Source organism: Engystomops pustulosus, chromosome 7 (genome assembly GCF_040894005.1).
Source record: "Engystomops pustulosus chromosome 7, aEngPut4.maternal, whole genome shotgun sequence".
Taxonomy (NCBI): Eukaryota; Metazoa; Chordata; class Amphibia; order Anura; family Leptodactylidae; genus Engystomops; species Engystomops pustulosus.
In genome coordinates, this window is record NC_092417.1 from 150,888,889 (window position 1) to 150,915,647 (window position 26,759).

A 26,759-nucleotide genomic window follows, 5' to 3' on the forward strand; every position below is an offset into this window, starting at 1 on the left:
TTTCTAAGGTTATATACTACAGGGGGCTGGCAGGCTACATACTACAGGGGGCTGGCAGGCTACATACTACAGGGGGCTGGCAGGCTATATACTACAGCGGGTAGGCAGGCTACATACTACAGGGGGCTGGCAGGCTATATACTACAGGGGGCTGACAGGCTATATACTTCCAAAAACATTGTTGGGAGGGCCCCCACCAGTTTGCGCCCAGGGGCCCCCACCACCCTTAATCCGGCCCTGGCTAAAATGTAACAGTAAAGTCCAAGATGTGTGTTAAAGGCTTTATTTTTATTAAAAAAATTAAAAAATAAAGCCTTTAACACACATCTTGGACTTTACGGTTACATTTTATCTCTAGGGGCAGCGCAAACCTATATACCTGTATTTTTTGCACCTACTTTTCTATTAATCCCTCTAAGATGACCACACACCTTTGATAATCTACTAGGTATAGGGGATGCTTGATTGTCCTATGCCAGTGATGGCGAACCTTTAAGAGACCGAGTGCCCAAACTGCAAACCAAAGGCGACGTTTCGAGTGCAAGGTGCCAACACAGCAATTTAGCCCAATAGCGCCACAATACCACTATACAAGAGACAAATAACACTTTGACATCATGAGGCCACCATTACAACCACATAAATAGCAGAATTCTGGTTATAAAGACCACTACAGAAAGGCCAACATTACCAATAATAACACTATACTAGAAGCTAATATAGTGATGACTACAGTATTACTGCCATCAGTGTGGAATATCACCGCCATATACTGATTATCATTACCCCCATACAGTGACAGCAGTCCTGAGTAGAGGCAGGGACTGGGGGACTATAAGTTAGTCTGCTTATGGACCAAATATTGCCATCTTAACCCCTTTTTTGTTTTTGCATTTTCATTTTTCACTCCCCACATTCAAAAATGTAACTTTATTTTTTCCATGTAAAGAGCTTTGTGAGGGTCTGTATTCTGCATAATGCAGTGACATTGGTGCCATTTTTTGTGCCATTTTCTTGTGGGCTTGGATTTTACTGCTTTCACTGTTCACCACAAATGAAATGTCTCAAATATTCTTTAGGCGGGTGCGATCAAGGGGATACTAAATTTATAAAGGTTTTATAATATTTTCATACATTTACAAAAATGAAACCACCTATACAAAAAAAAAATAATTTATTTTGCCATTTTTGGCGCTAACTTTTTCATACTTCAGTGTACGGAGCTGTGTGTAGTGTCATTATTTCCGAGGTGACCTGATGTTTTTAATGCTACCATTTTGAGGACCGTACAGACTTTTGATCAGTTTTTATTACATGCTGCAAAATAGCTAAAAAGTGGCATTTTGATCCAATTTGGCAGGGAGGTGGTGAAAGGTGTGGGCACATGTGGATTTGGGATCACACGTATGACAGCTGTCTGTGGCAACATACAGACTTGCCTCATCACATGCACCGTGCGGCCAGTGATGCAGCATAGCACCCGGCCACATTGTGCATGCGCTGCCTGCTGTGGAGCTATGCTGGCTTCATTGCCCGCCTGATGCAAGTGATGAGCGCTTCAGACACAGACCAGTATATATGTGGCAACAGACAGCTGTCATACAGGGGGATTTGGGACACTAAATCACAGTTACCTATAGTTGGTTTAGTGTCCCAAAGCCACCTGACAGAACCTTTGAAGGCATTTGCAGCTCTAACACTGAACTGCTGATGTGCAAACCACACACAGCAGCCCCAGCAGCTCCTGACCTCTTATCATCTTCTGATGCTGCAGGCTTCCTTCTGTGGACTCTCACTCCTCGTACTGCTGTACTTGTCTTCCCGGGCTGAAGAGGAGGAGGGGCGGGCACTGATCGGCTGCTACTGTCTCACTAAGGCATCACTAGTGAGAGCAGAGCCGATCAGCTTCAGGATGCAGTGGCAGCCGGAGCTCCGACTTTGATAAGAATGGGGAGATGGTACGCGTGCCTGCAGAGAGGGCTCTGCATGCCCTCTCTGGCACGCGTGCCATAGGTTCGCCACCACTGTCCTATGCCATTCAAAAAAATAAGTTTTGCCGTACTTTACACACGGGTCCCTTTCTTTTTCCATAAGTGCATTTTGTATCTGGCTGCAGTTTACCAGGGTCATTGCTTTGAAAAACTAGGCATGTTGGGGGTGAAGTGGGATTAAAGAGGGTTCAATTTAGGAAAATCGGTCACCACTAGTGTCTGATAGCGAATCATTTACTTTTTCAACATGCTTGGCCAAGTGTGCATGTGCATGGAAGAGTTGGGTAAGATTATTATCAGAAAAACAAAAGTTCAAAAAAACATATATCCAAAATATTGGGGAAGCTCATGTCTCCCGTTCATGGACTTAATAAAATCTTATGCAGATCAGTATTTTACCCTGCTTCCCCTATCACTCTATTTGCCAAATATCTAACTATAGGAAGAAAATATAACTTAAGATTTGAAGATATTAAATATTATAGACCTTTACATTATATGTTCAGATAAAACAGAGTGAAGCAGGTTCAGGAAAAGTATCTAAAAGGAAGACTAGACTGTCATATGCTGCACCAGAGTCCGATGAAGGGCGATTTATCTTGTGTAGTATAATATTAGTTAATTTTTTTTCCTGCATTCGCACCCCCTTTTAGGGCTAGTTGTTAGTTGTAAAAATGTATAAAACTATTCAAAGAGTTAGTTGCAAGGCCTTTTAACCTTTTTTTAGCAAATGACATGACAATTCTGTAGTAAACAGAAACATAAACCTGTCCTATTCTGCACTATGAATTTTGAGGAAATACAGACCTGATTATTGAATGAGGAATATTCCTGCCCCTTGCAAAGTTGAAGATCTGCTACCGTCCCTTTCATGCTGTTCATTTTATGTTTTCTGGTTTCCTGTAATTAAAACTATAGATATTTATTATCAAGATATTAAAATTAAAAAAAAGTGACTTAGCGAATACTAAGTTATTCCTGTTGGACTGCGACTTAGGCTAAGTTCACACCAGGTTTTAGGTATATACTGAGTGTGTACATAAGGAGAGTTCCCTGTGTAAACCCTCAGCAGAGGCCATTGAATTGCTAGGATACAGTAGTAGTACATCCTCCAGGCCTCTGCTGAGCGTTTACATCGGGAGCTCTTCTTACTTATAATAATAATAATAATAATCTTTATTTATATAGCGTCATCATATTCTGTAGCGCTTTACAAATCATAGGAAACAAATACAAATATAATATAACAGAGCACAACATTTGTATGGAACAACAGGAGTGAGGTCCCTGCTCGCCAGAGCTTACAGTTTATGAAGATGATGGGGTAACACGAGGTAAAAGAATATTTAATGGTCAAGTCATTCTTCTTAGGGAATAGAAAAAAATATAATAAATGGAATTGCTGTCGCTTGAACCAATCAGCCGTCATCTTATATACCAGGTCCAGGGTGAATGGGACTGCAGAGAAGTCTGGTGCCTGTTGGTTGCTGGATAACAGATGGGAGGAGGACACAGGACGGGTTAGTAGAAGTTTGGTATATACCTAAAACATGGTGTGAACCTACTACACCACATAAAACCTGCCTAGCCTTTTATACGGGAATCCCTCGTTATGTCACTTATACCTGAAAAATGGAGGGAACATACCACCGGATAGAGTATAAAATTATAATACTTTATTTATATAACATTTAAAAAAAAAAGCTTTTTTATGTATACATTAATTAACAATTCTTTAAAAATACTCCCAAGAAACATATATTGGGGAAGTCACAAACCTGTGCTACAGACGGAATACCACTTAAATGCTAAACTATGTCCTTGTTTTAACCTATAAGGTAAATTATCTCCAATCGATAATAGCTTGTGCGTTTCTAGCATGTATTGATATGTACCTGTGCACTCCGTTGTGATTTCCCCTTGCCCCGACGCACGTTTCACTTTTGGCTTAGCTTTGTATTGGTGTGAACCAAGCCTAAGTCCCAGTCCAGCAGGAATAACTTAGTATTCAATCCTCCCCCCTCCTTCAGGGAGATGTGGAGGCACTAGGCAATGTACCCCACTGTATGAGCATACAGTGGCTTACATTCATATGTTGTAAGGACACATTCTTCCAACATATCCTTACTACATATGGATAATAAGGTATGTACCCAGCCTATTACACGTAATTCAACCACACAATTTCTCAGGAAGTTTATTGTTCTCATTTTGTTATCCTAACTATTCTCCTCCCTTCTACAGAAAACCAAAATGGGAAGACAAAGCATCCCTTCATGGAGGTGTGCTTTACCTTCTAACCGCACATTCTTCTTTAGAACTGCTTAGCCGATCAATGGAATGTAAAAAGTCAGAGGTTTACTAAACAGCTAATAGTAGTGTACAACACAAATCCAAAATAACTTCTGTTATGCAGTGAACACAATGGGGCTTATGTACCAAGGGTCGCGCTGCACACTTTCATCACCTTTTTGGGGGATTACACGGCTTGTACGGGTATTTAAGAAGCTGGCTTCCATGCTACAAATAAGGGTGATATAACACGTTCAGTTTTTCAGATGCAGTTTTTGATGCCCAAACCAGAAATGGAGTAAAAGTAGGAGGAGGAGGAGCACCTTTCAATTATTTGTCTCACCCATTATGATCCACACCTGCTTTTGGCTTCAAAAACTGCATCTGAAAAACTGAACGTGTGCCATCACCCTTAGGGTGTGTGCCGTCGTATGATCCAAATGATTGAGACTGAAAGCGGGATTTAACTTTCAAATGGTGTCACATGCCCAAGTACTTAGATGCACCACAAAAAAGATGGTGAACTCTGTCGGACACATGCGGGAGATCAGGCGCACAATCTTAGTGAATCGCTGCACGCAGCATTATAGATAGAAATAGCACTTTCCGTGAACTCCAGTGGCAATGTAAGTAAATGTGACCCAATGGAGCAGAGTTTCTGGCGTACAAGGCATGAAAAAATTTCCAATTCCTGGAGCAGCCTTAGCTCCTAGCGCCCAGCCAGGCTGGTACACGCCCTGGTAGCCTCTGCTGTTAAGTATTACTAAAATAATTATTTTAACATGTTAGGTTAAATTCCAGGATTATTAAATAACAGATTAGGGCACAGGCAGTCAGGAGGAATCTACCATCAGATCTGCTTCTGAGAGTAGATTCCTCATGTAGGTTTCCTTTAAGTTCCGAGAGCTTTTTTTCTACTTTTATAAAATATGTCATCATACCTGCAAAACCTGACTGCAGGAAATGTCAGCGCGTTACTGAGATAAAACCCACATAGAGTCTTCTGTTTAATTGTTCAGAGCTATGTAGCATATGTGTTCTTTGCACTTTATCTCCGACAATGATGTTTATTTAGGCCGGCTTAATCAGAGAAAAGGTGAATACGCCCATCGAGTACACTGACAATCTAAAGACTGCTTCCATTACGTCCTGTAACTATTCAGGAGAATTCAAGGAAAGCAAAGATCGATAGAACACTGATATATCCCGCAGAGAAGACATAAATAATCCTTAAAAAAAACCTGAATCCTTTTATCTATCATGTAGTAGTCTGTTTAGATGGTGACTAAATTTTCAACAAATAACATATCTATAATATATAAAAGAATGCTCAATTACAATTATCTGTTACTTTTCGTGCTCATTCCACCACTTCCTAAACCTAAGGGTCGCGCTGCTCACTTTTGTCGGACTTTGCACCTTTTTCGGGGATTGCACGGCTTGGACAGGTATTTAACAGGTGCCTGCGCTGGGATTTTGGTTGCAAGCGATTGGTTTTGAGTGCAGCTGCGCCGGCTGTCATGCAACAGAAATCGGGGGGGGGGAGGGTGCCGTCAGATGATCCAACTGATTCGGACTGAGCGCAGGATTTAACATTCAAATTGTGTCGCAAGATCAAGCACTTAGGCCCCTTCCACACTTGCGTTGCAGATCACGTCAGAGTTTGATCGGAGTTTGATCAGTGAAAAACGCACATTTTGCATCAGAGTGTAATCAGTTTTCAGTCAGAGTTTGTTCAGTGTCTCAGTTTTTCACGGGCGTTTTCAATGCACTTTCACTGCACTTTCACTGCAATTTCAATGCAATTTCAATGCGTTTTTCACGCGCAGAAAATGCGCGTGAAATGGACTCAGGACTGAGGTCTATCTTTTCTATGGCAATTGATGCGTGAAAAACGCGTGAACTTGCAAGTGTCTCAGAGTGCAATGCGTTTTTTATGCATCTCCATAGACTTGTATGGTGCGTTTTTCACGCGCGTGACTTGCAAAAGTAGAGCATGTCGAAATTTAAACGCGCGTTTAAAAAAAACGCGCGTGTGTGCGTGAAAGAGAATGCAAGTCTGAAAAGACCCATTGATTACAATGGGTCAGAGTGCAATGCAAGTTCTGTGTGTCAAAAGCATGCGCAGAAAATGCAAGTGTGAAAGGGGCCTTACATGAACCAGGAAGAAGAAGGTGAACTCCGACGGACCTGAGCGGGGAAGCAACACATGCAGGATATCAGGCGCACAATCTTAGTGAATAGCGGCAGATGTGCATTCTTGTCGGACAATGCACTTTCGGTGACTTCCTCCAGACGGCTAAGTAAATGTGCCCTAATATATATCTTACAGAAGATCAGTAATTCTCTATCATGTCCAATATGATCCTGTGCATGCTTCTAAGGCTAGTTGCCCACAAAACAAGTCCAAATTGCATTCAGTGAAAACCGTACAATGTTGATCCAAGTTTGGTCCCATTTCTGTTCTAGTGCTAGTCATCCTAGTTTTCTCAGATTTTCACATCCGATTTTTATAGCTCTGAGCTACTTCATGAAATACGTTTGTGAAATCCTGACTGCACTAGTATAGAATCTGAGTGCTGTACAATTTGTTTCACGCCGTACAATTCATTGGGGGTCATTTATCTTTGGGATACAGACTTATTTTTTAAATCTTCCATGTGCTACTTTGTGCGTTATAACTGTAAAACACTTTAATTTACCAAGGTAATTTTCAGAAAGTCCTTTGTGACATGTTTTACTTCATGTGAGTTATTTTGGTTGAAATATTTTGCACTTATTTACAAGTAAAAAATAGAAATTTGTTGAAAATCCTGAAAAATTAGCAATTTTCTCATTTCTAAATGTTATACTTATCAAACAGTTAGCCTAGCTACCCAAATTGGTTACTAATTAAAAAGGTTGTCCGAATTAATTAAACACGGGTTGCAAGGGTATCATATATTTAGGTATATGCAGTTGGCTCACGCACTTAAGAGGGGTAAACACGTGATTAAACTAAAGAAACAAACACACGAGTGTTTAGAGTTGATTAGAATAGCCACGAGCACTACTAAAATAGTATCTAAAATTTATAGGCACGCCATTAAGGAGTATTCAAATAAATTTGTTCATGGGTCAAAAGTAAAATGGCAGAAGGAGATTGGGACACTCGATAGCACTGATTGGGGGAGGATTTATAGGAATATGAAGGGTTGTTCACTCAATTGGAATTTTAGGGTGATACAGTTTAGCATAGTTTATAGAATTTACTATACTCCGACGCTACTACACCGAATGAAAGTTCGTGAGGATTCAAGCTGCTATAAGTGTAATGGGCTGGACGCTAGTTCCCTTCATGTTGCTTGGGAATGCCCCGTGATGAGGGCATTTTGGCTAGAAGTCTTTAAACATACATCCGCTAACTTGGGCTGGCAATGTGTTCCATCAGTTAGAACTGCTATGCTCGGGTTAATTGACCACGAGGGGGTCGACAGTGCCGAGAGAAAGTTAATTGCGAAGGTGATGAATCTAGCACTAGTCTGTGTAGCTCGTAAGTGGGGAGCCAAGGAACCTCCTTCAAAAACTCTTTGGTACAACTTAACATTAAGAGTGGCTCAATACGAGAAAATATGTTGTAGGGTCGAAGGTCGGAGAACCAAATGGGAAAAAACTTGGTCCAAATGGCATTAGGTTTTTTTTTTTTTCTTTCTCTCCGTTTTTCTCTCTTTTTTCTTCTCTTGCTGTAGGGTGGGGAGGGTGGTCGAGGGGGGGTTAGAGGAGTCACGGTTGCACAAGGTAGTGTCCTCTGTCGTTGATAACCCGGGGGACAAGCCGTCTTAAGTGTTTTTGTACCATTACAATGGATAAAAATACAGATATGTAATGTGAACTGTTGGTGGGATGAATTGTCTGTATGATGAATATTTTTGTACAAGCAACGGTTTAACAACCAGCGGTAGTTATAATGTACGGTTGTTTTATGTAACATGTTAACCACTGAATAAAGAATTTCTCTAAAAAAAAAAAAAAAAGGTTGTCCGAGACTTTTATAAAACTTCTATTTGGCCGGGAGGGTGCTTCTAAAAAAATAAACCTGTACTTACCTCCGCGAGCCCTTCCGCGCCGCCGTCTCTCTGGTCCATGCCCCAGTTTTTGTTTTTTTTACAGAGGAACCGAAGCTGTGCTGAGTTCAGCTACCAGCTTGCTGTGGGGCTGGCCACACCCACCTATCCCCATTGCCAGCACTGTATCAGGCGCGGAGATATGGGGATGGGTTGGCGTGGCTGGTCTGAGTTTTCTGCATATTACCTGCCGGCAAAGCTGCTGGTGGCATTAAAAAAGCCGGCGGCATGTGGGAGCGTTGCCGTCACGCAGAGGCCGTCTCTTTTTCCTCTATCTACTAGATTTTACGCGTTTTTACGGCGGGTTACTCGAATTTTTCCATCGGCGCTGGCGAGCACGCAACAGAAATCGGGGGGCGTGGCCGAACGAAAACCCGCCGGATTTGGAAAAACCGCCGCATTTTTTAAAAAAAAAGTGTCGCTGGACACGCACTTACCTGCACCCAGCAATGGATCGTGAACTCTGGCGGACCTCTGCGGACTTCAGCGCAGCAGCGACACCTAGTGGACGTCGGAGGAACTGCCTTAGTGAATTGCCGGAAGACCTGAATCCACTGCAGAGAACGCGCCGCTGGATCGCGAATGGACCGGGTAAGTAAATCTGCCCCATTGTGTAAAATCCCCATATACTGCCATACTGTAGTATGGTAGTATAATGTAGGATCAATCAAACAAATTGAATTAAATGAAAATGCAAAAACAAAAACAGGCCTGGTTGTTATAGGGGTATTCCCACAAAGTTTCTTATATGTACTCAGGATAGCAACACTTTGTCTAATTCACTGTTATTAACAAAAATGCAGCATTTCACAGATATAAGTCCAGCCCTGGTGTACACAGTTTCAGTTGCCCCTAGACACGACCCTGTAACTTCTGACTTAGGGTCCGCCGCCACCCTGGATTTCTGTGTCTTTCTGCTCTGAGCCTGTAGCCACGCCCCCTGCACGGAGCTCACACTGACACAGGCACTTCCTCATTTACTGCCAGCACATTAAGAAGAGAGAAGAGCTGCACGGAGATAAGTGATCCGGGGAGGCAGGCACATATCTGTGAGAACACAGATGTAGCAGAGCTCACAGTGTAAAAGTCTGTCAGCCTCTGTGTAATCTCATGCATCTCTGATCTGTCTCATCTCTCTCCTTCTATGTGTCAGTGTTTTAGTACAATGTGAAAGAGTTTATATACCTGTACCCTGATATTCTAACCATGCTGTCACCCCATAGAACTAGGTGGATCATAATGTGTCTGCTTAGAGTGTCCCCACCCACATCCTGGGATTTTGCACTGAACAGCCAAGAGAGTGATAGGGGCTAAAAGAGCAATAGCACTGAGTAAAATTGTAAAGTAAGGGGTTAAAATGATCTTTATTGTGTATACATCACTAGGGGATTGAGATGTGAGAATTTTCTTTTGTGGGAAAACTGCTTTAAGGAGTTAAGTTTAAATGAATTAAAACCAAATGGGGGTCCTATATGGAATTTTCACAATAATATGTTTGATCAACCCTTACATTTGCAGGTTCATGTCAGATTAAAGGATAAAACACATCTCAGATTTTGTTGTGCAGTATCTTCCAAGTCTGCTATACCTCATGTGTGAATATAAAACACTTTATGGGCCCATAAGAGGGCGCAGAAGGCAACAAGGGACACAGAGCGTTTGGAGGGTTGATTTTGATTACGGTACTTTGTTTTCAGGAGTTATGACTAGAGATGAGCGAGTATACTCGTCCGCGTATACTGCTCGGTCCGGCTCGTTACTCGGACGAGTATTTCCCCTGCTCGCGATCGAGCATTAAATTAAGTGAAGAACAGTGTTTTTATTGTTTAATAAAATATTACAGATGTTTCCTGATGTTTTGCTTGTTAGAACACATTGAAATAACACTATTCTTCACTTTCCAGGTGTGCGCGCGTGTCTCCCGCTAGGTTCTGAGATGTTCAGAACATCTGGGATGTGAAGAATAGTGTTCTTTCAATGTGTTCTGCACTTAAATGGTCCTGTATTCACTGTTTTTAATGTTTTAATTCTATTCTTCACATTGCAGGTGCGTGTCTTCCGATAGGTTCGGAGATACGCGCGCACATCTGCAAAGTGAAGAATAGAATTAAAACATTAAAAACAGTGAATACAGGAACATTTAATTGCCGAACACATTGAAAGAACACTATTCTTCACATTCCAGATGTTCCGAACATCTCCTAACTTAGTAGGAGACACGCGCGCACACCTGCAAAGTGAAGAATAGTGTTATTTCAATGTGTTCTAACAAGCAAAACATCAGGAAACAACTGGAATATTTAATTAAGCACTGTTCTTTTACTGATCTGTTTTAGCAAAAAAATGCTTGGGTCTCCCATTGACTTAAATGGGGTTCGCTATTCGAGACGAGCACTCGAGCATCTGGAAAAGTTTGTCTCGAATAACGAGCACCCGAGCATTTTAGTGTTTTTAGCAGACTTTAGCAGTTTACCAGGGGTATATTGAGCATTTTACCACCACACTTGTTGTATAGAAAGTATTAACATTGGCTCGTATGAGTGAAACATGGTCGCAAACTACTGCACCAATCGGTTTTTGAAGGGCAAATTACCTGCAATTTTAGATGCCATTTAGATGCATTTGCTGAGCCCCTAAGATATAAGCACAGTAAAAACCTCCAACGAGTGACCCCATATTAGAAACTGAACCCCTCAAGGAAGACAGTAGCACTATTTTTTAGGGTGTAATACCCCATAAAGTAAATGATTTTCAAGCATACCTTTAATATTTTTTGTTGGTGAAGTGTGGAAGCTGGGAGAATCCCTTTAATGATAAGTCAATAGGGAAATGGCAGATGTGTGTTTTATTATATAGTTAGATCTATACAGTACGGGGTTAAACAGGATTTAAGTCTATTTATACTGAACAATTTTGAAAGCCAAACTGCACTGAGAACAAAGGATAATGTATTAGTACAAGTCACATGTAATCTTCCTCTTCAAACTCTCCTATCAAACATGGAGATACTTAGCTCATAGTCAACGTGGAATTATAGCAAAACGGAAATATTAATATTACTATTGTTAAAGCAAGCAAGTTAGGGGATCTCCAGTATGGGGTTCACTCTGGGACATTATGCTGTGTGAAGTGTCACAGAAAGGGACATTATACTATTTAGGGAAACATTTGGGGGTATGGGGTTTGCTCTTGGGTATGATACTGTGCAAAGGGCCGCAGAAAGGGGGCATTACTTTTGAAGTGGTAACACTAGGGCCTAAGGTAAGAGGTGCGATAAATGATGTTGCATCTTGTGTCTTTCTTTTGGCTACAAAAGTTGGGAGGTATGCTTTATGCTAAGGTCACATGGCCCATAATAGGGTTAGGGATAAAACACGCTGATGGGTCCATGATCCAAAACATGAAAAGTTTTGTATCACAAAATGACAGCATTGTCGGTGGAACTCTATCCTGACGATATATAACGCGCAGGCTTCCTGGTTCCCTTGATGTGTAGCAGAAACAACCCTGTAATCATCGTCTCTGTGCTAGTTCTGCTCAGGGCTGGTGCCAGCACTGGGCATACCTGGGAAGTGCCTGGGGACAGTGCTTTTGGGGGGGCCCATATAAGGCTGTACAAAGGAAACCATGGGGTTGACGGGGGGCTGTATCCATTGAATCCATAGAGTTTGAGGGGGGTTTAAATAAAATAACCATAAGGAGGTGTCAGGATCAGTGGTAGTGGATCCACCGGAGTCTAAGTGGTACCCAGTTTTCACCAGAGCCCGCCGCAAAGCAGGTTGGAATTGTTGCGGAGTGGTACCACCAGGTAGTTCCACAGGCGCAACTTTGTCCGCAATGGCTGCCAAGATGAAGTACAGAATCGTAAGGCAAGGTCGTGGTTGGGGGCAGGCAGGAGGTCACTACAGGCAGCACAGGATCAGAGTCGGGGAAGTAGCTGAAAGTCAGGACAGGCAGCACAGGAGCAAGGTCAAGAACAGAATCTAGATCACAATGGGAAATCAGGATAATCGCACAGGGCATCAGGAATAAGCAGGGGACACAGGAAGGGTCTGGAATTTATCAGGGCAGGCGGCTAACCTGCGCCAGTTATCGGCGACTATGATAAATACTTATTTATCATAAGTATTTGTGATATCAGCCGTATCACATGAATGGGACTGTTGCAACCAGGAAATAGTGCTCGCTGATGCCTGCTACTGCTGCAAACACTTAATGATTAGTAATCAGTTATTTAACAATGTCAATGAATATCTCCAGGGAATTGCTGCTGCAGCTTGCTACTGGAAAATCGAATACCGTATATACCCGAGTATAAGCCGACCCAAGTATAAGCCGAGGCCCCTAATTTTACCACAAAAACCTGGTAAAACCTATATTTTTTTTACTCGAGTATAAGCCGAGTTTGGGTTTTCAGCACATCTTTTTGTGCTGAAAAACTAGGCTTATACTCGAGTATATATATGGTACTTTAAAAATCTACAAACTGAAGATAAAAACAAAGTAGTGTGGACTGCAGCTGTGACTAAATAGTTAAAATCGAAAAGTAGAACTTTGAAAGAATTTCAGTGCAGCCCCAGCCTAAGGCCTTATCTGGACAGCTGCATGAAAAATAGACATGCACCTGCAACAGGCCATTTTTCATAAGCTTATTCAGTCCATTGACATTTCTCATAAGTAAAAATGGATTAAAGGAAATCTACCATCAAAATCCATCATGATAAACCAGGGACATTACTCATAGATGTAGACATCAATCCGTCTACACCAGAAAAGTGGAGTAATTTGTCCGGCACTACATTTACTGAAGGTTTTAGACCATTTTAGGCTGTTTTCTGAAAAAAGGGGTGTGTCCTCTGTACCCCAAGAGGCGTGACCTAACAGAAAATAACCTCTGCACCGGAAAATTCGATATTGCGGTGCAACAAACTCGTCTTACTAATAGGAAGTGTGAAGTACAACTCACAGTTTCATCCAGATTAATCATCCAGAATAACACCCAGGGATTAATCTAGTTCTACTCTGCACTGGTCTAAAGACTGACACATTAATTCATCTCCTCCAGTGCTTGCGGTAGCCCTCCTATTAACACCAAGCCCCCCCCCCCCTCCAGAGCCCTTTGGGGTCAATAGCATAATTTTTTTAAAGATGATTTTAGAAGGAATGAGGCCATGTGTAACAAATATAAGAAGATTACCACAGTCATAATGTCTGGATCTATGAGTAAGTGTCCCTGATGGTAGATTTCCTTTAAGGCTATATGTCTGCAGGTCGCAAATAACCTGCATGTTAGATTGCATTAGATGTAACCCTTGCAAAAAAATGTGTTGTATGGGTGTCATCCATTTTTTTGGATCCACAGCCAAATAAGGTCACTAGCCCAGTCTCTTAAAGGGGCACATGATTAGCTAGCAACTGATCAAAAAATATAAATGACACCCGTGTTCCATCCATCTTTTTCACATTCTCCTAGACTTTTATGGTAAAGCTCAAGCCAAAAACAGGAGCAGGAATGGGACCTGTTCTGAGTTTTCTACATCCTACACACAAATCTACAAAAAAAATACATTACGTCACGGAACTAAACGAATATCAACACTTTGTTTGCTGCAATTTTTGCCGCACAATTAGATCAGCATTAAGTTCTATTTTACCTTTATGAATGTGGAGTCAGTCCTTTTCGGTCCTGGCCCAATCAAGCCACATCTCTTAATCAAGCCCTTGTGCCACATTCTAATATCCTAACTTATCTCAGTCTAACTGCAAATTGCATAATTTGTCCGCCAAAAAAGGATGTGCCACAATTGATGAATGCCCCAAAGTAAAAAGCCACCCGTGAGTGCAGCCTTAACCCCTTTGTGAACCAGGAGGTATAATACAGCTGACATCCACCTGTTACTGTAACTGTGCTGGCACCGATAGCGGCAGTCTCACAGGCCTGTCATGGATAGTGATCTCTGATAGCCTGCAAATGACTATGGCTATTAGAGATAAAATTTATATACACTGCAATACAGTAGTATAGCAGTATATAGTATGAGTAATCAGACCCTGCAGGGTTAAAGTACCCTAGAGGGTCTGAAATCAATAGTAAAAACAAAATGTAAAAATATCTAAAAAAAAGTATTAAAAAAAAAGTTATAAAACAGTAAAAGTTTATATCACCCGCCTATCCCTAGAACACATATAAAAATCAACAGTAACTATGATAGACATGTTGGGAATTGCCACATCCCAAAATACCATAAATATTTGAATATAAAATGATCAAACAGTTATATAGGTCCCAAATTGATAGAAATGAAAACACTTACATGTACCACAAAAAATGACACCTTGCGTAGGTCTCACAAGAGAGTGTAAAAAAGTTATTGGCCTCAGAATATGGCAAAATGTAATTTTTTTTTTTAAATCTTATAAACCCTTTATAAATTTGGTATCCCTGTGATCGTATCAACCCAAAGAATGAAAAGGAAATGTCATTTGGAGTACAGAATAAAAGCCATTAAAACAGAGCCCACAAGAAAATGCCGGAAATGTTTTTTTTTTTTTGGCAATTTCACTGCACGTGAAATTGTTTCAAACGTTCCAGTACATCGCATGGAATATTAAATGGTCCCACTAAAAATTTAAATTTGTTTGCAGATAACAATGCCTCACACATCTCTGTAAAAATAAAATGTAAAAATAAAAAATCTAGTGATTTTGGAATGAGTAAAAAACAGAAACGCAAAAACAAAAAAAGAGTCTTGTAAGGGTTAAAGGGGTTGTCCGAGAGTTATGCAAAAAACAAAAGGTGGCTGTGAGGGGGCTGCTTAATAAAATAAAGATGTACTTACCTTCCGACGCCCTCCTCGTGTCCCATTCTGCTGTCGCTCCAGTCCGCGCGCCATGTAAACAAACATGGCCGCCGAAGAAGTGCTGGATTCAGCTCCCGGCCAGCCGTGGCCAGCCATGCCCACCCATCCCTACTCACAGCACTGTGTATGCGGGGCAGATGGTTGTCGGGTCTGTCCGGAAGCTGCTCTGGCGGCCATGTTTATTTACATGGCGCGCAGACCGGAGCGACAGCAGAACGGGACACGAGGAGGGCGTCGGAAGGTAAGTACATCTTTATTTTTTCAAGCAGCCCCCTCCCGCCCACATTTTTTTTTTTCATAACTCTCAAACAACCCCTTTAAGCATATTAAATGTAGAAATTAAATAGGAAATCCTCGTCCTATAGTAAACATTTTCCACAATTTCAAAACACGAACACCTAGGAGTACAATACTGGAGCTAAAGAGTGTTAAAATGTCCAGTCAGAGGGGTGGTCCTCTCAATGGTACCAGAATGCATGACAAATAAGTGGTGGCATCTGCAATGAATCCTCTCAAAAAGACCACTTTTTTTTTTTTTTTTAAAGACCACCCCTTTATCCACCCTAGATAGATCTCTAGTTTCCTGATATATTCCGTATAGCAGTGATCTTCTTTGAAATAGACTGACCACTTTGCACTGACAATTGTGATGAAGTTTTACTGTATGTCATTCGGGAGATGGACAATAATCCATGGTAATAACTGAACAATATCATGCATCGCACTCATAAAACAAGAGTTAAGAAACCAACATAAAATCATTAGCAAAAGCGGCACCTACCGTGTGTTATTCTGCAGACAGTGGTGTGTTCTCATGTCGGCAGCATATGGCATATGCTCAGAGTCTCTGGCGTACTGTGCTAGATCAACAAGTCTAACCTGCCCTACTTATTACACACCTGAATTACTTAACTCTTTTCCCTGCGAGGCATAACTACAGTAAATTGCTGCGCTTTTCTTTAAAAAGAGAGGAAAAGTATAACGAGATTAACACAGCACAACACACTTATGGTATAGTCACATGTGGACGTTATGATCACATGTTTCTAATGCGGCTGAATCCAAGATCAAGGGTGGATCCTAAAAGGAGAGTAAATATAAGGATATATAGAGACAGAGCAGATCCGTGCATTATTAATGTGTTTTTGATTTCAAAGCTAAAACGTGTTAATTAACCCCACAGCGCAATAAGACGTAACCTTACGTCTTGCTGCGCATGGGGGAGAATGAAGAGGGCTCTCGGGCTACTCACCAGGCATTTGCTTCATAATGAAGCAAATGCCCGTCGCTAGCACCGATCGCGGGCCTTAACCCTTTGATCGCCGCCGGCAAAGCTGCCGGCGGCGCGTGGGCGCCGCCATCTTGGCTCCGATCGTCGCTCCCCGTGACTTCATCGGGGAGCGGCGATCCGTTGCCATGACAACCTTGGATCACACAAAGATCCAAGGCTATCATGATCTAATTATATTAAAAAAACATAAAAATTCAAATCGCCCCCCTTTCCCCAGAACTGATATAAATATAAATAAACAGTAAAAATCATAAACACATTAGGAATCACCGCGTCCGAACCTCGTTTAACCTCGTAATGGAAAATATCGCCCAAAGTCGCAAATGGCAGTTTTTTGCCATTTTGAAAGATAGAAAAAATTCTATAAAAAGTGATCAAAAGGTCATACAGTCCTAAACATAAAAGCATTGAAAACTTCATCAAAAGTCGCGAAAAATGATACCACCCACAGCTCCGTACACCAAAGTATGAAAAATTTATTAGCGCAAGAAGATGGCAAAATGAAGAATTTTTTTTCTGTACAGGAGGTTTTAATTTTTGGAAATGTATGAAAACATTTTAAAACCTATACAAATTTGGTATCCCCGTGATCGTACTGACCCAAGGAATGAAATAGACCTGTCATTTGGGGCGCATAGTGAAAGCCGTAATATCCAAGCCCAAAAGAAATGGCGCAAATATGTTTTTTCATTATTTTACCTGCATTTAGAATCTTTTTCCTGGTTCCCTGTACATGGCGTGGAATATTGAATACTACCACTACGAAGTGCTGTTTGTTACGCAGAAAATAAGCTGTCACACAGCTCTTTACATGGAAAAATAAAAAAGATTTTTGAATGTGGGAAGTGAAAAATAAAAATGCAAAAACGAAAAAGGGCCTGGTCCTTAAGGGGTTAAAGTAGGGTCATTCATTAAAGATATTTGTGCATCTAACTTATGACCTACGCCTGAACGAGCTGCTTAATACTAGGGAGGAACTACAAAACATACTTGACCAAAAACACCTAAGGGACAGGAATAAAAGATTTTTTTATGAACACTCTAACAAGTGCGGCGGTCCCCTAACGAGGCTCCTCCACCCAAGGTCAGCTACCACCTATATCCCTAAGGTACAAGATAGGGGAGGCGGGCGGGGGGCTCACGACCCCTCCACAATCTCTGACGTATTCCGCTCCTACTACCAGGAACTTTACAACATCCAGGGCCAGTATAAAGATATGACCCCGGAACAACTCCAGGACAGAATTAACACATACATTACGGACACGGCACTCCCTAGCCTGGGTGATGAGGATAGGGGGGCTCTTGAGGAGGACATTAATGAGCAGGAGGTGATAAAACTGACCCCGGCCGGGAAATCCCGGGGTCCCGACGGGTTTACCCCCCGGTTTTATAAAACCCTCAGACAAGAACTGGTCCCCTTTCTTACCAGGGTCTTCAACGGGATCTCCTCGCGCACCCCATTTACACGTCAATCCCTTAAGGCTAATATCCCAGTTATCCCCAAACCAGGGAAAGATCATACGGTGTGTGCCAACTATCGCCCCATATCATTGATCAACGTAGATGTAAAGTTGTACTCAAAACTCCTGGCTAATCGTCTAGGGGCCATCTGTCCCTCCATCATACACAAAGACCAGGTGGGCTTCCTCCGCGGGAGGGAGGCCCGGGATAACACCAATAAGACCTTGCTGTTGATCTCCCGGGCTAAGACTGCCAAACAACCTCTATGCCTGTTGTCAGTAGACGCGGAAAAAGCATTTGACCGTGTGCACTGGGGTTTCCTCTGGGCGGCCCTAGATCAAATTGGGGTGGGCCCTAGGTTTCTGAGTATGATTAAAGCTCTATATTCATCTCCCACGGCTCAAATAAGAATAAATGGAACCTCCTCCAAGCCGCTCTCGATCAAGAACGGAACCCGCCAGGGCTGCCCCTCTCCCCACTATTGTATATTATTGTCATGGAACACCTAGCGGTGGCGCTTTGTGGCAACCCCGGTGTGCACGGTCTCCAGGTTGGATCTAAACAGTACAAGACCGCCATCTATGCGGATGACCTGCTCTTTTATGTATCACAGCCCCGGGTCTCCCTCCCGTCCACCTTGGCAGAGTTTTCCCGCTTTGGCCTCCTCAGCAACTTCAAGGTTAATCTATTGAAATCAGAACATCTCCCTCCCCGAAAGTGAAATATCCCACCTAGCGTCCCAATTTCCATTCAAGTGGCAGAGATCTCACATTCGCTACTTAGGAATTGACATCCCCGCAGACCTCTCTTGCCTCTACAACCTCAACTACAAAACCCTCCTGGATCGCACAATACAGGACCTGGCCAAATACCGCAACAGTAGCCTATCATGGTTCGGCCGGATCAATGTCCTGAAAATGGACATAATGCCCCAGTTCTTATATTTATTTCAAATCCTACCGATACCCCCCCGGGCTCATTCTTTACAAGCCTCAAATCGGCTTTCCGGAGATTTGTGTGGGGAGGTGGGACAAGCAGGATCAGCTACGCCACACTGGCTAGACCCAAAATTGCGGGTGGAGTGGGTCTTCCTGACCCCAAACTTTACCACTCCACATCATTGCTCATGCGCATAGTAGATTGTCATTATCATAAAGCAACCAAGCAATGGGCGTCTCTGGAAACAGTCCTTACTCACCCCCACTTGCGCACAATTTCATGGATACGGCCGGCCCAACGGCCAGAGAGCTTCACACACTCACTCTTCTCCCCATACTTCCTCCGAGAATGGGACAGACTGGCTTCTCGGGACACCCTAGTTAGACTACAGGGCCCCCTCACCCCCCTATTTAATAACCCAGCATTCCCCCCAGGGATGGGGAGAGGGAGATTCCTGTGTTGGGAGGCGGGAGCAGATATTCGTGTGGGCCAGGTAGTGTCCGGAGATACCCTACACTCCACTGTCCTGGCTGGAGTACCAACAGCTAGCCTCATATGTAAGCTCGGACACCGACTCTAGTTTTGGGGCATCCCTAACCGGGTTTGAGGCACTCCTTAGACCTGCATCACCCCCAGCCCACGTCTTGTCTCAGCTATACGCTATACTGCTCGCTGAGTCCTCCCGGGGGAACCCAGGATTTGTGTCAGCGTTGGAGACGGACTTATCAACCACACTCATGGAAGCAGAGTGGGACAAAGCCTTCTTATTCTCCCATATACTCCCTCTGTTCTGCAGCGCTCAGGAGAAGAACTATAAGATCTTATCACGCTGATACAGGTGCCCCCTCATGCTCCATAGGATCTACCCTGGAGTCTCGGAGCTGTGCTGGAGGTGCAGTGCGGAGGTGGGATCCATTCTTCACATTTGGTGGAGCTGCTCGGTAATACAGGTCTTCTGGCGGATGGTGTTTGACACCTATAGCAGAGTGTCTGGTAAAACTATACAATTTAGCCCACAGGTTGCCCTCCTTTCAGTGTTACAGGGCACCATCTCCTCCATCAAAAAAGGACTCCTCCGCCACTTTCTCACGGCGGCAAGAACAGTGATCCAGTGATCCCTCGACACTGGAAGAGCCCTCATCCACCCACGGTTGTGGAGTGGATACAGGAGCTCCGCTACATACGGAGGATGGAGGAGCTGGTGGCCGAAGACATGCCTGACCCGAGTAAGACAGCTACTGTGTGGACCCCATGGGAGGAATTCCAGCTAACCCCGGCCTTTCAGGATCTCTTTGCTTAAAATAATAAGTTTTCTACTTGAATTTGTAACCTTTCAGGACCCTTGCATTGAAAATAGGCGATACACTTGTAGTGTATGGCCGAAGAATGACACAGAAGCCATCCCTAACCCCAGACCCCCCCTCCCCAACCAGTTATTCCCTTCTCGTCTATGTCTTGTACTGTCTACCCCCTGTTCGTATTTTTGCCTTGTTCTATCATTTTAAAGGATGGGCGGACCCCCACAGCTGGTACAATACGATCTTTACCTCAGTACAATTTCACAGTCTGCTGCCAGGTCACTGTATGACATGATGTTGTATGCATCTTAATGCTGGGGTCCTGCGAGACCACCCTTCATGCCTTGAAAATTCTGTTCGCAATTGTTACTCTTTTTCACCAATAAATGTTGATTGAACATAACTTATGACCTACAGGCACTACCATGTTTTGCACGCTCCAAGAGTCGTGTAAAGAAAGATAACAAATTGTGTGAAAGGACACCTTTTTTATATGATTTGCTCACTTTTATCAATAATCTTTCACCTTTTTGTTAAATAACACCAACTAACCAAATGAACTAAATGAGAATACAAGAGAAATATAGAAATAAAAATGTTGAAAATGAAAAATGCACCCCAATGTGTCCCAAATATATAAACAGCACCCATCCATTTTAATATAGTTAGTGTCCATCTAGGAGGGAAGAAGTGGCCGAGGGAGGGTGAGAATTTCTCCTGCACAGCTTAACAATCTGTTAACAGGCAGGAGTCTCAACCTGCCATGAGGAAGGTTGAGACTCCTGCCTCAGGCGGCACCCCTGCTGATTAATTTTGGGGGGCAATTTTAGTGCTGCTACTGATGGTTGGACAGCCCGAACGTGTGTTGTAAAATACAGCTGATCACAGCATGTGGATGCCTGGGACTACAAGAAGAGAGGTCTGCAGGGCTGAATCTTCCTCACTTGCCCCTCTTAGTATGCTCAACACTGCTGGCTTTCTCTGGAGCGAAAAAATGTTTCAGGGAAAAAGGGGAGGAGTATCAAAGGCACTGGCCAATCCCCAAGCCGAGCAGGAAGCTTCCTGTTTGCTGCTATCTGACAATGCCTCACTTAACTTGTAGCCCTGTGTAGCATATGTCCTCTAGAGATACTTATTTCATAGTTTTCCTTGTCTAATAATAATAATGGTACTTTATTTATATAGCGCACACAGATTACGCAGCGCTGCACAGAGCTTGCCAAATCAGTCCCTGTCCCCATGGGGCTCACAATCTAATCAACCTACGAGTATGTTTTGGAGTGTGGGAGGAAACCGGAGGAAATTCACGCAAACACAGGGAGAACATTAAGCCACTGTGCTGCCTACAAAGAAGCCCTCTTGTGTCCACAACACTTCACCCTTTCCACTGTTTACATGGCTATATACGGCAGGGGAAGGGGCAGGGTGGCTATATACTACAGGGAGGCAGGATGGCTATATACTACAGGTGGCAGAATAGCTATATACTACAGGGGGGCAGAATGGCTATATACTACAGGGGGGCAGAATGGCTATATACTACAGGGGGCAGGCTGGCTATATATTACAGGTGGCGGGCTGGCTATATACTACATGGGGGCAGGCTGGCTATATACTACATGGGGGCAGGCTGGCAATATACTACAGGCTATATACTACAGGGGGGCAGGCTGGTTATATACTACAGTGGGCAGGATGGCTATAATCGGTATAATCGGGCTACCAGATTAATGAGGGGGAAATATATGGTAGTATATATTATAGTAAATTGATGGGTCACAGTGTTTTATCTGTATATGTGGGGGGCAGTTAGCTGTTATCTGGGGGACATTATAATGACTGATTTGTTTTTAGGGGTGTGGAGGCCACAGTCACCAAGGTGGCAAATTCTGCATAGATAAGTCACAACTGGGAGAAGTTTCCATGACGTTCTCTACCTGATGGAGAAGGAGCCGGATGAACGAGGCCAACACAGACATAGAAAGAGACAGCGGTGACCTAACAGTAAGCGATGTCTGTGCCCGAGTGCCGTCCAGATGTACAGTACATGTAATGCTGGTATATATTGATGTGTGTAGTAAATACATTTTTGGTATAAATTGCAGGATATTTTTATGTGCTGTTTACTCATTGCTGATAAATATTTCTATGTGCGGCCTCGTCATCAGCCCTGCTCAGCCCTGATACATCTATCAGTTTCAGCATTCTTTCATCTGTCCACATCTGAGTTCTGCTACATCCATCCATTTCAGCACTATACCGCGCCACCACAATGAACAGCCCTGCTACAGCTATCAATTTCAGTACTATTACAACTGTCCACTCAACTAAGCCCTGCTACATCTGTCCACTTCAGAACTCTTACAACTCTCTGCTCAATTGTCCACTATGGACAGATGTAACAGAGATGAGGTGTAAAAGTAATAAACATCTTATACTCGCCCACTACTGCCCCCTAGTCATATATTAAAAAAATGCATTCCTGTATTCCACTTTAAGGGCCTAAAGCAAGAAGAGGGGACCCCCAATTGATTAGCTTTAACATGTAATATAACAGAAGGGGGGGGGGGGGGTGCGCATTTTTCTATAGTTCGCTTCAGGCAGCGGAGAGACTAGGTGACTAGGTTAACCCCTGTAAGTAGGCAGCAAGCTCTCTCGCCCTACCCTACTCTAATGGCAGTGTTAAATCTCTAGCTTTATCGGGACATACCATAGACACTGCACTACATAGCCCTCCGAATGCCAGACCAAGGTAACAGTGGTCCGGTGTATTCATGAGGGGGAGGTCCGAGGAGGCAGTGACTGCAGCTTGAATCCAGGCAGTCACTGCCGGCATATGGTGTGGGAGGGCAAGTTTTCGGGAGAAGCTACAGAGAGGGCAGCGCCCTCATGAATACGCCGGACCCCTGTAAGCTTAGTCCGCCATTCGGACGGCTATGTAGTGCGATGTGTTCCAATAAAGCTAGCAGTTTAAGACTTCTATTACTACGGTAGGGGTCGGAAACTGCTTGCATTAGTGAGCAGCTCCTAGAGGGAATGTTCTGGTGACAGGTCACCTTTTAAGGGGTTGGCTATCTTTGCCCCCTCCCACAGAAGTGAATTATTATTATTATTATTATTATTAATTATTCAGTGAATGGATCCCCATTCTCATGATAAATCAAGGTTGCATTCACACTACCTCTCTTCCCAGAATGCATATTTGTAGACCTAGTGCCTGCGCTTGGTAAATAGCAAGACAGTTAAACATATGTGGTTACTTGAAATACGTTTCAAAATGTACGAAGGTGTGCACATAATGGGCTGCAAACTTCCTCAGGCTTGCGCCCCATTATGTGCACGCCTTCATTGGAATTGGCAGGGTCGAGCGCTCCTCACCATCTCCATAGTGAGCAAGGAGGCCTTTCCGAATATGGACATGACTAGGCCCTGCTCCATCCTTCACAGCACATCTTTTTGTGTAAAATGGAAGTCAATGGTGGCTGTGAGCTAGCTGCAATTTGTGCGGGTAGATTATGGCTTCCATTCATGTCATTCAGCCTTAGGCTGCGTTCACACAATGGGGGAGCTGTATCAATCTATTTATGCCAGAATTCTGGTGTCTTTTGTACCTGAAATGCCATGTACCAACATTTTTAAAAGTTTTCCTTTTAAAAATGGGCGTGTCCCCAGTTAAAGGGGCGTGGTCAGTAGGAAAGTAGACCGTGTGCCAAACAATGAATTATTGTGGCATAGCAAAGTAGACCAATAGGAGGTGCAATAAGATCCAGTATCAGACACAATGGGGCAGATTTATGTTAAGTGTGGTAAGGTAAGAACTAGACTAGACACTCTTATACTCCACAAGATTCATATAAGTCTCTGATGTTGGATGATAAATCTCTTCTAGTTTAAGACTATGTTAGTCGTACTTTACAACTCTAGTTGACTTACTTTACACCAGAAGACATGGACAAAATTATGTAGTCAAGCATTATTTTTGGAACACAGACTTGTTTTGGCACGAGGCCACATCCTTTTTGTCAAACTGTCTAAAACCCTTTATAAATGTGGTGCAGACAATATTTTGTGCAAATAACAACAGAACTTTGTTGTAGAAAGATTATCAAATCTCGCACAATGATTTATCTGGTGCAGCAGACAGCCATCTAGTTCTACTCTACACTGGTCTAAAGGGGTTGTCCAACATTAATAAAAACACTACTGGTGGGCTGAGGGAGGGGGGGAGCTGTAAAAAGAATTAAACCTATCCTAATACCTCCCTCAGCTCTCCCGGTGTCCCATGATGGTACACCACTCACCTGGCACGCCCACCCAGGCAGTAAAAATGATGGGGGGAATTTTTCATACCCTGACGATCATGGCATAATTTTGCGTAAAAAACCTGCCCACTTAGTAAGTGGCTACACCCCTTTCTGCTCCCCCTCCACAACCACATTGCGAGGAGTGGCGTTGTGACGATAATAATCACAATTTGCTATTATTACAGCACTTCTATGCCAGACAACTGGTGTAGAAGCACTGATAAATGTGTTTTGGAATCCATTTTGAATGCCCTAAGGGTGAAGACACACATGCCGTTTTTGGGCCGTTTTTGGGCCGTTTTTACTAAGTGCGTTTTCAGATAATTAAAAACGGATGCATTAAAAAACGCATCCGTTTTTTAAAAACGCATGCGTTTTTTTGAAAACGCATGCGTTTTTGTCTGTTTTTCCGAAATTGCGCAATGAAAAACGGACAAAAACGCATGCGTTTTTTAACGCATGCGTTTTTAACGATCTGAAAACGCACTTAGTAAAAACGGCCCAAAAACGCCATGTGTGTCTTCACCCTAAGCCTTTGCAATGTAAGTAGCATAGCAGTAAGTCTGGTGACACACGTGGCGTTTTTGTTGCGTTGTTGCACCCTTGAAAAATGCATCATACTTGCATATTGTCTTTTATTAATGGGTTTTAGGATAAAGTGTCTTAACTTGGCATTCTCTCCCCTGCATTTTTCAAGGTGCGTTTTCGTTGCGCTTTTCAAAGCGGTTGCGTTTTTTAAAACGCATGCGTTTGTGGTTTGCTTTTTGAAACGCATGTGACAAACATGCACAAACAGCAGGGAGAAGATCAAAGCGTTTTTACAAATTACAAGAGACACAGTTGCCTGCAATACGGCCGCCCCCAATTACCGCACATCAAGCATTGCATTTTTAAAAAACACAAATGTCAGCAAACATTAGAAAAACGCATACGTAAAAACACATGCGTTTTCAATGCATTCGAAATTGCAGCAGAAACGCGAAAAAAACGCCACGTGTGTCACCGGGCCTAAGTGGGCCTCAAGAATCATTTTCACTTGGTGTAAAGTTAGACTAGATCTCAACACTGTGCTGCAGTACCGTAGGCATCACTAGCAGAGCCATCCAGACAGAAGTAGCAGAGCTGGTGATGTCTCATACTGCAGGCGGGAAAATGTTACAAGCTCACCATTTCCTGCCTCTCTTCATCCTTTAATCCTTCTCCACAGAGAGCAGGACAGGCAGCCATTCCCTGCTGTGAGCGGAGGTCGCTCTCTCTGGATGTCAGGAATGAGTGGGAGGGGAATCTGAAAGCAGGACATGGCAGCTCTGACCTGAGAGCGGCCATCCTCTCTGAATCCCTGTCAACTTGTAGACCCCTTTCCAACATCTTATGAAGCATAAAAGTAAGTGCATGTGTTTGAAAGGCTACAGTAGTAATATGTATGCAATATGCATATACAGTATATTTGTCTCCACTGTATGTGTGATGTATAAATTTGGGCTGAGGGTCAGGAGAATTAGGTAATTTACCAATGTACACCTGCTCCGCTTTCTTGATAAGTAAACTGAAGCCTCCTGTCTTTTACCTCATCAGTCAGAGATTCCTGTCCATAAAATGGTCACAGATGGAGGGTCATGTGGTCTTATCTGTCTTTAAAGCAATCACCCTGCCAGGACCTTATGATAGTATTTAAGAATATAAGATCAAGGTCCTACCAGGGCCATTGCTCATGGACAGATAGAGATCACATGACCCTCCTTCGGCCATTTTATGAGATATGAGGTAAGAGATGAGAGGCTTTACTTTATGTATCAAGAAAGTGGAGCATAACTTATAATAGATTTATATTGCTAAATTACCCAATATCCTACCCCCCACACTTACACTGGGATTACAAAAAACATCCGTTAAAGCGGCCAAGATACACGATTTGATACATGGTTTGGACATTAAAGGGATTGTCCAGTTCAGCAAATAAATATAATTTTATAGTGAAAAGTTATCCAATGTTCCAAAATACTTTCTGTATCAATTCCTCATGATTTTGTAGACTGTTCCCACATTCACTGTTTGATTCCAGTGGAATCCAATGCAGGGCCCCTGTATACAGTGTTCCCCAACTCTATAGAGGGCCCCACTATACAGTGCTCCGCCCTCTGTACGGTGCCCCACAATCTTTCTCCAGGTCCATGGCTTCGAGGCGTCTTAAAGACGCATATGTACTATTAACAAACA

The 26,759-nt window shown here is 43.0% G+C and overlaps 1 protein-coding gene across 8 annotated transcripts in view; it reads right to left on the reverse strand.

The window, feature by feature from the left end:
• Window positions 1-26,190, reverse strand: part of LOC140071027 (synaptotagmin-2-like) — a 46,219-nt gene extending 20,029 nt beyond the window's left edge. For 3 of the 8 annotated variants that reach the window (XM_072118250.1, XM_072118243.1, XM_072118247.1), the window contains exons 1-2: window positions 16,028-16,274; window positions 2,799-2,891 (exon numbers count right to left, since the gene is read on the reverse strand). The gene's annotated coding sequence lies outside the window, so the exon portion shown is untranslated. Of the gene's footprint in view, window positions 1-2,798; window positions 2,892-16,027; window positions 16,275-25,709; window positions 25,824-26,053 lie in introns of those variants that run through there. The other 5 variants (XM_072118246.1, XM_072118244.1, XM_072118245.1 and 2 more) reach the window with 5 other exon arrangements.
• Between the last annotated feature and the right edge of the window lie 569 nt (window positions 26,191-26,759).